Source organism: Tamandua tetradactyla, chromosome 1, assembly GCF_023851605.1.
Source record: "Tamandua tetradactyla isolate mTamTet1 chromosome 1, mTamTet1.pri, whole genome shotgun sequence".
Lineage (NCBI taxonomy): Eukaryota > Metazoa > Chordata > Mammalia > Pilosa > Myrmecophagidae > Tamandua > Tamandua tetradactyla.
In genome coordinates, this window is record NC_135327.1 from 154,697,575 (window position 1) to 154,711,889 (window position 14,315).

A 14,315-nucleotide genomic window follows, 5' to 3' on the forward strand; every position below is an offset into this window, starting at 1 on the left:
TTGCAATGATCATTTTGATCACAGAAAGAATGGTTGGTAAGTTGTGGTAAATATCAGTAAATTGCTCTCTCTGCAACAATTGCCACTCCCCATCCTCCATTCTCACGGCAGGATTGAAATTTGGCCTCTGGCATAGCTTGTTGGCGTCAGTGAAAGGCAAAAAAGTCGAGTTCCCCAAGATCCATGAGAGGAACGGTTTCTGATTACTGCTGTTGGTTAGCTACTTCAGATTATTGGGGCCTGGCTGAAAGGGCATCCATTGCTCCAACCTACCCCAGACAAAGGTGGCAGCAGAGAATTTAAATGGTACACTTCCTTAGAGTGCAGAGGACAGACGTAAGAGCAGCATTTGCTGGGCAAGTACCAAGTCAACAAAGCATAGTTGTGAGAAACCACGAAGGAAGATCCTGGTACCCTTCCTGGCTTCTTCTTCATCCCCTCCCCAGAGGTATGTGGAGACAGCTAATGCTCCTTTTGTGGGTCCCTGATCTCCTTCAAGGTGGGAAAAACTGAGACTCCTTTCTGGCATGTCTCCACTGCCAGAATTGGCCAAAGAAGCTCGAGATAAGGAAAGCAGTGCAGGAAACAGTTGAGGTGGGTGGCCTGGGACAAAGGTTTACCTGGTTTAAATTTTATAGAGGAGCACCTGGAAATAAGAGAAGGTCTGTTTCCTGGGAAGTACAGGAGGTATTCAAACTCCTGTAAATAAGGGAGCTCCTAAGGCCACCAACAGGCACAAGCCCAGGACAATATACAGACCCAGAAAAGCAAGGCAGGACCCTCCACTCTGCATTTGCTGTGGGTGACCTTCCTGATAGGAGGGCTGAACTCTGAAAGAGAGCAGCAGCCACTGTAAAGCTAATTTGCAAAAATGGTGAAAGATGTTTTATGCTTAGGTTTGCTTTGCTTAATTAGCTCCTGATACTCCAGAAGAACTTTCATATCACTAACTTTCATATCACTAAACTGAAGAAACGGTTTCAGGGAATAAGGTCAAGAGTTAACATTTTAAAATACAAAAATGTGCAGTATGCAACCAATGACTAAAAGACAAGCAAAGAAGCAGGAAGTGATTGCCCATCCAAAAGAAGATGAAAATCCACAGAACATTAACAAAGAAGATGAAACTATGGATATACTGGACAAAGACTTTAAAAAAACTGATCTTCAATATGATTAATGAGATGAAAAATACAGAGAAAGAACAAAATTATATCAGGAGAACAATGAATGAATAATATATGAATTATATTATATATAATATAATAATATTATTCAATGAATGAATAATATGAGAACAATGAACGATAGTATTAATATTTAATTATAATTAAATATTAATACTATCAATAAATAGATAGTAATATTTAAAAGGAACCAAATAGAAATACTGGAATGGGAGAACATAATAACTGAACTGAAAAATCGCCTGGAGAGTTTCAGAAACATGTTGGAGCCGGCAGAAGAAAGAATAAGTGAACTCAAAGACGGACAATTGAAAAGACTCAAACTGAGGAGCAGGAAAAAAAAGATCATAAAAAGTGAAAATAATCTAAGAGACCTCTGAGACACCATAAAGCATATGAATATACACAATATGGAAGTGTCAGAAGAAGAAAATGAGAAAGGGTCAGAAGGGATTGTCAAAGGAATAATGACAAACAGCAAAAGAAGAGAATATTCGTCTCCAAGAAGCCCAGAAAACACCAAACAGGATAAACCTGAAGAAAGACATACCCTATCATATAGTAATCAAACTGTTAAATGTGAAGGACATGGACAGGGTTCTGAAAGCTGCAGGAGAGAAGCAATGTGTTATATGCAGGGAGTCCTGATTAGATTAAGTGCCAATTTCTCATAAGAAATCATGGAGGCAAGAAGACTGTGGATTGAAACACTTGAAGCGCCAAGAGAAAAAAACAAATTGCCAACCAAGAATTTTATATCCAGCAAGGTTCCCCCCCACCCCAAACAAACAAAGGCTGATAAAGGTGCTTCCTACTTGATTTCCCTACTTACGAAACTAAAGGGAGTTCTTCACACTGAAATCCCAGGTCACTAGACAATGGTTGTAACAGCGAAAAGAAATGAAAATCTTCAGTAAAGGTAACCATTTTGATAATTATCAATGTCAGTGCTATTGTAGTATATTTTTTTCATTTGTAATTCCATTGCTTCCCTCCCATGGGTACTAAAATGCAAGTGAATAAGAAGAATGATAAAGATAATTTTGTTCAATGACATTATTTATAACAAGTACAAAAAAAGGTGGGGGATGGAGAGGTATAGGAATAGTGTATGTGTATGCTATTGAAATCAAGTTGGAATCAAATCAAATATGATTGTTATATATTTAGGATGTTAAATTTTAATTTCATAGTAACCACAAAGGAAATATATTTTAAAAATCCAAATAAAATGACAAGGGACTCCATATGGGTCAATACAAAAAATCAAATTAATATGAAAGGAAGAATTAATGGAAGAATTGAGAGGCAATAAACATATAAGACTTACAAAGACTAAATAGAAAAATGGTAGAAGAAAGCCCTGCATCTTAAAGAAATGGTTTTAAATATAAATGTATTAAACTCTCTGAGCAAAAAGCAGAGATTGACATATATATATATATATATATGACAATATATTTATAGTTTACAAGAAACAACTTAAAATCAAAGACATATGTAGGTTGAAAGCAAAAGGATGGAAAATATATGTATAGCATTCAAGTAGTAACCAAAAAAGACCTGGAGTACCTGCATTAATAAAAGATAAAAAAGACTTTAAGCCAAAAACTGTTAGAAGGGAAGGATTGTCAAAATATATAAGCAAACGCTGACATATTTGAAGGGAGAAATAGTTCTGCATTAATGGTAGAAGACAATATACTCAACTTTCAATAATTGGTGGAACATCTAGACAGAAGATCAATAAGGAAATAAAATACTTGACTGATACTCTAAAACAGCTAGATGTAACAGACGTGTATAGAACATGTCACACAACAATAGAATGCAAAATTCTTTTTGAGTGCGCATGGATCAATCTCCAGGGTAGACTAAGTCTTAATTCAAAAAACCAAACTCATTCAATGTAACTTCTACCACAATGGAATTAATCTAGATATTGATAACAGAGGGTGGAATACAAAATTCAGAACTATGTGGAAATGAAACAATGTACTTTTAAACAGCCCATGTGTCAAAGAAGATATCATAAGGAAAATTAGAAAGTATTTTGAGGTGAATGTGAATGAAAATATAATATACCAAACCTATGGGAGACACCAGAGGCAATGCTGAGAGGAAAATTAAGAGTTCTAAAAGCTTATATTTAAAAAAGAAAAATTATTTAAAATCAGAGTCCTAACCTCAAAACTGGAATAAATAAAAAGAAGGGCAAACTAAACCCAAGGCCACAGAAGGAAAGATACAGCAAACATTAGAACAAAGATAAAGTAAGGATAATTTTAAAAAATAGAGATATGAATAAAACCGAAAGTTAGTTCTTTGAAAAGATCAATAAAATTGAGAAACTTTGGCTAGACAGAGAAAAAAAAAGAGAGAGGACTCAAATAATTAAAATCAGAAATGAAAAGGGGAACATTACTATCAACTCCACTGAAATAAAAAGACTATAAGATGATACATGCTATGGAAAACTGAACACCAACAATTTAGATAGCCTAGATGAAATGGGTCAATTCCTAGAAACATACAAGCTGTCTACACTGACTATGGAAGAAATAGAAGCTCTCAACAATCAATAACTCATAAAGAGATTCAATCAGTGTTTTAGTTTGCAAAAGATTCTGGAATGCAATATTCCAGAAACAGAATGGATTTCAAAAAGGGAATTTATTTAGTTGTAAGTTTACAGTTCTAAGACCATGAAAATGTCCAAATTAAGGCACCAGCAAGAGGTTACCTGCACTCAAGAAAGGCTGATGCCATCTGGAACACCTATGTCAGCTGGGAAGGCACATGGCAATGTCTGCTAGCTTTCTCACCCAGCTTCTTCAATTGCTTCCCTGGGGACATTTTCTTTTTATCTTCAAAGGCCACTAGCTGTGTGGCCTCTGTCAGGACTGAGACTTTTAAAAAATGGTCCCTTCTTAAAGGGCTCCAGTAAGCAACCCCACCTTGAACATGTGGAGAAACATCTCCATGGAAACTACCTAATCAAAAGGTACTACCCACAATTGAGTGGATCACAACTCCTTGGAAACAATAAAAAAGATCCAACCCAGAAATACTGAATGAGAATTAAAGAACATGGCTTTTCTTGGGTACAGGACAGTTTGAAACTGGTACAATCAGTAATCAAAAACCTTCCAACAAAAAAAAGGCCCAGGACCAGAGGGTTTTCTAGGGGAACTTTACCAGGTAAAACTTTCCTTGAAGAATTAACAGCAATTCTGCTCAAATTCTTCCAAACAGTTGAAGAGAAAGGAACACCCAATAATTCATTGTATGAGGCACTCGCCCTCTTACCAAAGCCAGATAAAATTACCAAAGAAAATAAAATTATAGATCAATATCTGTTATGAATATATGCTAACAAATACTAGCAAGCTGAACCCAACAGTACATTGAAAGACTTATACACCATGATCAACGGGATCCCTGGGATGCCAGAGTAGTTCACCATAAGAAAATCAACTGATTTTAATACCATTTCAACAGAATGAAGGCAAAAAAACACGATTATCTCAATTGACTCAGAAAAGGCAGTTGGCAAAATCTACCAGCTCTTCTTGATAAAAACACTTAGGGAACTAGAAAGAGAAGGAAACTTCCCAACAGGATAAAAGGAATATATGAAAAATGAATAGTTATCATAATTAAAGGAAAAAGCCAGAAAGCTTTCCCTCTAAGATCATGAACAAGACAAGGATGCCCACTGTCACAACTGTCATTCAACATTGTTCTGAAAGTTCTGCCTGGAGTAATTAAGCAAGAAACAGAAGTAAAAGTCGTCAAATTGGAAAGGAAGAAGTAAAACTTAGGCAGAAAATCCTGAGAAATCCACAACAAAGCTTATGGAGCTGATAATGAGCTCAGCATGTGGCATGGTACAAAATCAACACCTAAAAATCAGTAGGATTTTATGCACTAGTGACAAATAATTGGTAAAAGTACTCAAGAAAATAATTACATTTGTGATAGCAGCTAAAAGAATAAACTATCTAGGAATAAATATAACCAAGGAGGTAAAGGAATTGCTTACAGAAAATTCCAAAATATTTCTAAAAGAAATCAAAGGAAGCTTAAGTAAATGGAAGGACATTCCATGTTCATGGATTGGAAGACTAAATATTCTTAATATATCAATTCTATCCAAAGCAATTTGCAGATTCACTGCAATCCCAGTAAAAATTCTGACAATCTTCTTTACAGAAATGGAAAAAACAATTATAAAACTTATATGGAAAGTTAAGGAGCCCTGAATAGTTGCAGCCATCTTGAAAAAGAAGAATGAAATTGGATGATTTATACCTCCTGATCTCATATCGTGATACAAAGCCACAGTAATAGAAACAGAATGGTCTGGCAGCGTAGCTGTCTTCATGCATGCCCATTACAGGTGGCCATGGCTTGGGTGGGTGTCCACTGAAAAGCCACCATCTCTTGTCCATGAAATACCTGGACAGTCTGACCCAGCTTTTGCCCTGCATGGTGGGGATCTTCCAGCAGTGCTTATGTGCCATGGGTATGTTCACCACATTGCTGCCAGAGGCCAGGTGGCTGAACTGCTCAAGAGAAGCCTGGTTCCATAGCTGTACAGGCTCTGCTGGCTCCATGTGGCAGGTGAAATGTTCTGGTTTATAACTTCTGATATCTCTCAAGCTATGTTAGTCAGTGTGGCCCCAGTGTTTACTGTGAAAAACATTTGGCAAAGCGGGAAATGTTACTTCTTTTAGAAGGAAGAAAATTGAATTATACCAAGACTTAGGTCTTCAAGCCAGAGATTTGAAATTTTAGCATTTAATGAGCATCAAAATCAGAAACAACAGGATTATCATGAGAATGGAGTATTTGAAAGTTGTGATAACTCCAGAGTGTCTTCTGATATAAGATTATCTATTAATTTAAATTTAGCACACTGGCTGTTCCTGAAATTCCCTTCATAGCTGGCTGGAGAGGGTCAACTTGTCATGTACCCTCTACCTTTTGAGTTTAGAGCTATAGAAGCACTCCAGCAATATCAGGTAATGTTGTTATCTAGATCAGCACCCTTCAAGGGAAACTTAGCAGTTTGTAGCCACTAATCCTTGAGACATTGGAAGCTTTGGCAGATCCCAAACATTCTTTTGTACACAGAAGCAAACTTCGTGTCTTACTACAAAATGAAAAAAGGTATATATGGATGATTTACCAAATTGGAAGTTAAAAGCACATATCTTGTTTTTTTTATTACAGGTTAATGTAATACCCCAGTACATTCCAGAGAACTTTGTGCAGAAAATTAAAAAAAAAGTATTTGCAAAGTCCCCTGGCAGGACGGAAAAAATGTTGAACTATTAAATTTCTCCACCTGTGGAATTTCTGATATTCTCTCAAGCATTAGGGACTCCCAATTTAATAATGTAGGCCCTCAATATTGAGGCTTGCCCTTATGAAACTTATTTCTTCAATGGCAAAGCTAAGCCTACTTATGATTATGCCTTAGAGTCACCCCCAGAGAACCTCTTTTGTTGCTCAGATGTGGCCTCTCTCTCTAAGACAGTTCTGCAGATAAACTCATTACCCTCCCCACTATGTAGGACATGACTCTCAGGAGTATAAGTGCCCATGGCAACATGGAACATGACTCCCGTGGATGAGCTGGCCCTAACATTGTAGAACTGATCAAATGAGAGGGAGGAGGTATAATTGAGAAATTACGCTCTAAGAAGTGATTAAGACTGACTCATTCTATAGATATTTTCTTTTAGTTTCCAGTGTATTAGAACAGCTAGAAGGAAATAACTGAAATTGTTGAATGGTAATCCAGTAGCCTTGACCTTTGATAATTAGTGTATAACTATAAAGCTTTTATCACGTGACCATGTTATTGTAAAAACCTTGTGACTGACATTGTCCAGAGTGTTTGTAGATGAGTGATAAGATAAAGACAAAAAATAATAGAGGGATTAGGTGTATGGGATGTTTGGGGCTATTTTTTTTCTTTCTATTTCTTTTTTGGAGTACTGAAAATGTTCAAAAATTGATTGTGGTGAGGAATGCACAACTATGTGATGATACTGTGAGCCACTGATTGTATACTTAAGATGGATTGTAAGATGTGTAAATATAGCTCAACAAATTTGCCTTGAAAGATTAAAAAAAAAAAACAGCATGGTACTGGCACAAAGATAGTCATAAATAAAATGGAATCAAATTAAGAATTCAGAAATAATTCTTCACATTTTTGGCCAACTGATTTTTCACCAAGGGGTAGAGACTATTCAATTGGGAAAGAATAGTTCCTTCAACAAATGGTGCTAGTAAAACTAGATCTCCATATGCAAAAGAATTAAGGAGATGCACAATATACACAAATCAACTCCAAGTGGTCCAAAGGCCTTAATATAAGGTCAGAATTATGAAAATACTAGAAGAAAATGTAGGGAAGCAGCTTCAGGACCCTGTTGTAGGCAATAGTTTCTTAGGCTTTATGTCCAAATTTTAAGCAACAAAGGAAAAGTAGATAAATGGGATCTCATAAAAATTGAAAGTTTTTGGACCTCAAATGACTTTATCATGAAAATAAAGTGGCATCATACACAAAGGAAGTAAATATTTGGATACCACATAGCCAATAAAAGTTTAATATCCAGAATATATAAAGAAATCCTTCAACTCAACAACAAAAAGACAAAACAACCTAATTTTATAAATGGAAAAAATACTTGAATAGACATTTTTCCACAGAAGATATTCAAATGGCCAATAATAGGCATATGAAATATGCTCAAAATCATTAGTCATCAGGGAAATGCAAACCAAAACCATAATGAGATACCAATTCACACCCAGTAGTATGGCTTCTATGAAAAAGAACAGAAAATTCTGTGTGGGAAAAGGTGTGGAGAAATAGAAAAACTCATTAATTGCTGGTGAGAATATAAAATTTGGCAGCTGCTGTGGAAGATAATTTGGCAATTCCTCAGTAAGTCAAATAAAGAATTATCATATGACTCATATGATCCCCCTAGCAGATATATGCACCCAAATATTGAGAGCAGGGACTTGAACCGATATTTGCACACTGTGCCCAAACTAGTGTTATTTGCTTTTTTTAAAATATGGAAGCAACCCACATGTTCACCAACACGGATACACAAAATGTGTAATATAGACACAATGGAATATTATACAGCCATAATAAAGAGCACACAACAACATGGATGCACTTTGGAGACATTATATTGAGTGAAATAATTCAGATCCAAAGGACAAATATTGTGTGATCTAACTGATATGAAATAATTGGAATAAGCAGACTCATAGTCAGATTCTAGAATCTAGATTATCAGGAGATGGTGCAGGTTAAAGAATAGGGAGTTAATGCTTAAAATTTACAGAATTTCTATTTGGGATGATGGAAAAGTTATGGTTATGAATGATGGTGATGGTAGCATAACGTTGTGAACATGAATAACAGCACTGAAGTATACACTTTAATGTGGGTAAAAGGGGAAATTTTAGGTTGTGTATATATTACTTGAATAAAAATTAAGATAAAAATCCTTGAAGCTGTATAACAAAAGCAATGTACCCTAAATTAAACCATGTACTATAGTTAATAATACAATTATAAAAGTGTGCTTTCATCAATGGTCACAAATTTACCACACCAATGCAAGGTATTAATAATAGGCAATATATGAGAAACTTATATTTTATGCATGATTTTTCTGTAAATCCCTAAGTTTTCTAATTAAAAAAAAGGAAAATAAAAAAGTCAAGATTAGATTTTCATGTAGGTTTGGCAAGAAAAAGAATCACGTTGTTACAGAAGTAAAGATCAGGAATGTAAGAATGAAATTAACTCTTCAAAGCATATTTAAATTCAGGAATGTATGGATGTTAATAAAGAGGGATAGAAGACACACTGTATTACAAGTTCATAGACCGATCAAAGTAGTTATAATGGTAGCAGAATAATGGTAATAGCATTTCACTGAGCATTTACTATGTGCTGTCCACTGAGGAAAGCATGCTATATGGTTGAGGTATCTAATATTATTACCTTTACTTCACTGGACTTGAAGAAGTTAAACAATTTGGTCAAGAGCACAACTAATAAAAGGTGGAAGTAGGATTTTAACCCATGAACATATTCCATAGTCAATTATATGGACCATGATTCCTCACTGCCTCTGCATGGAACAATCTGAGAACCGGATCGCCAGCAGAGAAAGAAGAGATAGAAGCATCTTTTAATAGTTGACTAAACCTGGTAGTGTTTCTGCCATCTCACAATAAGCCTTTATTGCTAAGTCCACTAGTTTTTGCAATGCTCAGTCAGAGAATTGATCTATATTTTTCATCCTCAAATGACATTTTATTCTGTGTGTATAAGTATTACTTTTATAAAAACATTATCTTTGATAAGTTTTCATTACACAAAAATTTCATTATAAAAAAACTTTTTGTAATTGAGAATATTTCTACATTAATAAAGAATTATTTTATGTAATATATTCAATATATTATGTACAATATGTAATACATATATTATACAGTACCTAATATTATAGGTCTTTATGAAATTCATGAAGGTATTAGTTATAAATGATTGACCCAAGTACACCAAGAAATACATAAACTCAATTGTACAGTTACTGTAAACACATAAAAATTAAATTATTCAGACTTTTCTCTGTGTTCTGAATGCTTTATTTCCTTTTTAAATGCAATTTTATTGAGATATATATTAACATACCATATAATCATACAAAGTGTACAATTAGTCATGCACAGTATCATCATATAGCTATGCATTCGTCATCACAATTGAGTTTTGAACATTTTCCTTACTCAAAATAAAATAAGAATAAAAGCAAAAATAAAAGTAAAAAGATTACCCAAAACATCTCATGTCCCTTATCCTCCCCTATTATTTATTGATTTATTTTTTTTCTTACTCATTTGTCCATACACTGGACAAAGGGAGTATCAGTCACAAGGGTTTTTACAATCACAAGATTGCACCTTAAAAGCTCTATAGTTGTCCAATAATCTTCAAGAGTTAAAGTATTGGATTACATTTCAACAGTTTCAGATTTTTCCCTCTTGCTACTCCAATATACCAAAAACTGAAAAGGATGCCTATATATTGCATAAGAATAACCTCCAGAATCATCTCTCTAGTTTACCTGCAATCCCTTAGGCACGGAAACCTTATTTTCTTTCATTTCTCTTCCCCATTTTGGTACAGAAGCCTTTTTTACTCTCATGGTGCCAAGCCCTGGCTCATGTCTAGGGGCCATGTCCCATGTTGCCAGTGAGAGTTATACCCCTCGGAGTCATGTCTCACATGGGAGTGGAGGGGTGGGTAGTGAGTTCACCTGCAGAGTTGGCTTAGAGAGATGACCTCTGAGCAGCAAAATAGATTCACTAGGGGTGACTCTTAGGCATAATCGTAAGTAGGCATAGCTTCTCCTTGCAAGGATAATTTTCATAAGGGCAAGCCCAAGATCAAGGGCATGTCCTATCAAATTGGCAGTCCTAATGATTCCAATATCAGGTCTTCCCCAGGTGGGAAAGTTTAATATTTCCAGCTCTTTCCCAAAGTCCCTTTGAGGGACTTTGCAAATACTTGTTAATCTTCTGCCAAGATTAGTCTGGGATGTATTGGGGCATCACATCAATCTGTACAAACCAACAAGATTTCACTCCCAATCCAAGGCTCCATGTAGTTTTGGTGTTTGGATAAGTTGACCATAGAAATTAAATTAGATAGTGTACTACCAAAAATACAAATTTTGTACCAAATAAGCATCTCTTCTTTGGTCTCATACAGAGCTTGAAGTTTTAAGATAAAGTTAATATCATCCTTTATCCCTTAGCCTGATATACTTAGTCCTACCCCGATCAGCTTCATTCTATATCTCTAATTCATATCTCTAATTGAAGTCTGATCACTTCTTCAGTATTTTAAAAGCTGCCGTATGGTGTAATACTGACTTTCATAGCTACAAAAATCTAGCTCTGAGTCTCAGGTGTTGAACAAATACTGGCAGTTCCAGGGAACAACCACGTTATACCGAAAGAGTTCAGCATCTCAGAATTTATAAATAATATTTAAAACTCTGGAATAGATGTGACTGCTGTAAGAGCTTATGACATAGGAACCTTTACAATAGACCTTCACCTGATAACCTATGCTCTCGAATTCAATTCACAGTGTTTTCACATTATAGCTAGTCTATATTAGTGAGATATAATATTTGTCTTTTTGTATCTGGCTTCTTTCATTCAACATACCGTCCTCAACATTCATCCACTTAGTTGCATGCCTCATGACTTCATTCTTTATTGCAGCCACTCAATAGTCCATTGTATTTATGCACCATAGTTCCCCCTTCTATTCCTCAGTGTAATACCCTTAGTCCACCTCCATCCATGGCAAATTACAAATGCTGTGCCATGTACACCAGTGTGAAAATGTCCATTCGTGTCCCCATTTGCAGTTCCTCCAAGTATTCACCTAACTATGGAGTGCAGGATCATATGGCAAGCCCACAGCTAGCCTCCTGCGGAGCCATGCACACTGCCCTGCAAGGGGCTGAACCATTCTACTTTCTTGCCAACAGTGAATAGGTACATCTCTTTCTCCACACTTTCTTCAGCACTTGTACCTTTCTGTTAATTTTTAAATAGCTTTACGTACGCACCATACAATTCAAACTAAGTAAAAACTTAATGGTTCCTGGTATAATCATATAGCCATGACTTCACCACCACAATCTATGTGAGGACATTTCCATTTATTCCACAAAGAATCCCATACCCCTTCCCTATATCCCCCACTTATTGGCATTTAGCTTTGGCATATTTCTTTTGTTACATTCAAAGGAAGCATATTACAATGCTGCTGTTAACTCTAGATCCTAGTTTGCATTGATTGTATTTTCCCCCTGTATACTAGTCCACTTTCAACACCTTGCAATGTTGACATTCATTTGTTCTCACTCATGCAAAAACATTCTTATATTTGTACACTTAACCACCATTGTTATCCAATCTAGGCATCACTGAGTTTACCATCCCAGTCCTTATCCTCTATTTTTCCTCCTGGTATCATACATGCCCCCAGCCCTCCTCCCTCAACCATACTCACATTCAACTTTGTTCAGTGTACTTACAATATTGTGTTACCATCTTATAGTATCACGCTATCCATCTCTGGGTCTTTACAATCAGTACTTTTGAACATTCAGTATTCCTTCAGTGTCAAATGTCCACTGAACATTAATGTTTTCTTAACATTAACTTTCAAAGTTCACTCATTAATGTTAGTTCATATCAGTGAGAACATACAGTATTTGTCCTTTTGTTTCTGGCCAATTTCACTCAGCATAATATCCTCAAGGTACGTTTGCATTGTTACATGTTTTGTGACTTTATTTTGTCTTAAAGCTGCATAATATTCCATCGTATGTATATGTGACAGTTTGTTTAGCCACTCCTCCATTGATGGCCATTTGGGCTGTTTCCATATCTTAAAAATCATGACTAACTGCACCATAAACATTGGCGTGCAAATTTCCATTAGTGACTGTGTTAGTTAGATTCAGCTGTCAACTTGGCCAGGTGAGCATACCTAGTCTTGTTGCTGCAGACAGAAGCCAATGGTAGGTGGACGTCATCTGTTGCTAATTACATCTGCAGTCAGCTAGGAGGTGTGTCTGCTGCAATGAGTGACATTTGACTTAATTGGCTGGTGCCTAAATGAGAGAGCGCAAGGCAGCACAGCCTAAGCAGCAGCTTGGCATTCCTCATCTCAGCACTTGCAGCTCAGCCCAGGCCTTTGGAGAGGCAGAAAGAAGTCACCCTGGGGAAAGTTGTTGGAACCCAGGGGCCTGGAGAGAAGACCAGCAGAGACCATCCTGTGCCTTCCACGTAAGAAAGACCCTCAGTGGAAAGTTAGCTGCCTTTCCTCTGAAGAACTAACAAAATCAATCCCCTTTTATTAAAAGCCAATCCGTCTCTGGTGTGTTACATTCCGGCAGCTAGCAAACTAGAACGGTGACCTTGCCTTCAAATATACACCCAGTATATTTGAAGAATGCTGAGTCATATGACAATTCTATACCTAGATTCCTGAGGAACTACCAAACTGCCTTCCAGAGCAGTTGCATCATTCTACATTTCCATCAACAGTGAATAACTGTGCATCTTTCTCCACATCCTCTCCTGCACTTCTAATTTTCTTTTGATAATGACAATTCTAGTAGGTGTGAAATGGTATCTCATTGTGGTTTTGATTTGCATTTCCCTAATAGCGAGTGAGCATTTTTTCATGTTTTTGAACCATTTGTATTTCTTTTTCTGAAAAATGTCTGTGCTTATATTTTGCCCATTTTTAAATTGGATTGTTTGTCTATCTCTTTATAAATCATCATCTGATATTTGGTTTCCAAATATTTGTCTCCCCATGTAGGCTGCCTTTTTACTTTTCTGACAAAGTCTTTTGGTGCACAAAAAGTTTTAATTTTGAGGAAATACCATTTATTCATTTCTTCTTTCATTGCTTATGGTTTGTGTGTAAGGTCTAGGAAACCATCTCCTATCACAAGATATATAAGATATTTCCCTACATTTTCTTCTAAAAGTTTTATGATCTTAGCTCTAAGGTTTAGGTCTTCAATCCCTTTTGGGTTAACTTTTGTATAAGGTGTGAGATAGTGGTCCTCTTTCATACTTTTGAATATGGATTTCCAGTTTTCCAAACACTGTTTATTGAAGAGGCTGGTCTGTCCAGGTTGAGTTGGCTTGACCACCTTATCAAAGATTAATTGTCTATAGATGAGAGGTTCTATTTCAAACACTCAATTCAATTCCACTGGTCAGTATATCTATCTATGCCTATGCCATAAAGCTGTAGTTATATAATATGCTTTAAAGCTAGGTAGTGTGAGATCTCCTTACTTAATTTCTCTTCCTCAAGATATTTTTAGCTATCTGGGGCACTCTACCCTTCCAAATAAATTTGGTTATTGGTTTTCCTGTTTCTGTGAAATAAGTTGTTTGGATGTTTGTTGATATTACATTGAGTCTATAAGTCAATCTGGGTAGAATCCACATCTAAATTATATT

The 14,315-nt window shown here is 36.0% G+C and overlaps 1 pseudogene; it reads left to right on the forward strand.

The window, feature by feature from the left end:
* The first annotated feature begins 5,639 nt into the window (after positions 1–5,639).
* The window catches only part of LOC143681512 (magnesium transporter MRS2 homolog, mitochondrial-like), a 115,509-nt pseudogene continuing 106,833 nt past the window's right edge, over positions 5,640–14,315 (forward strand).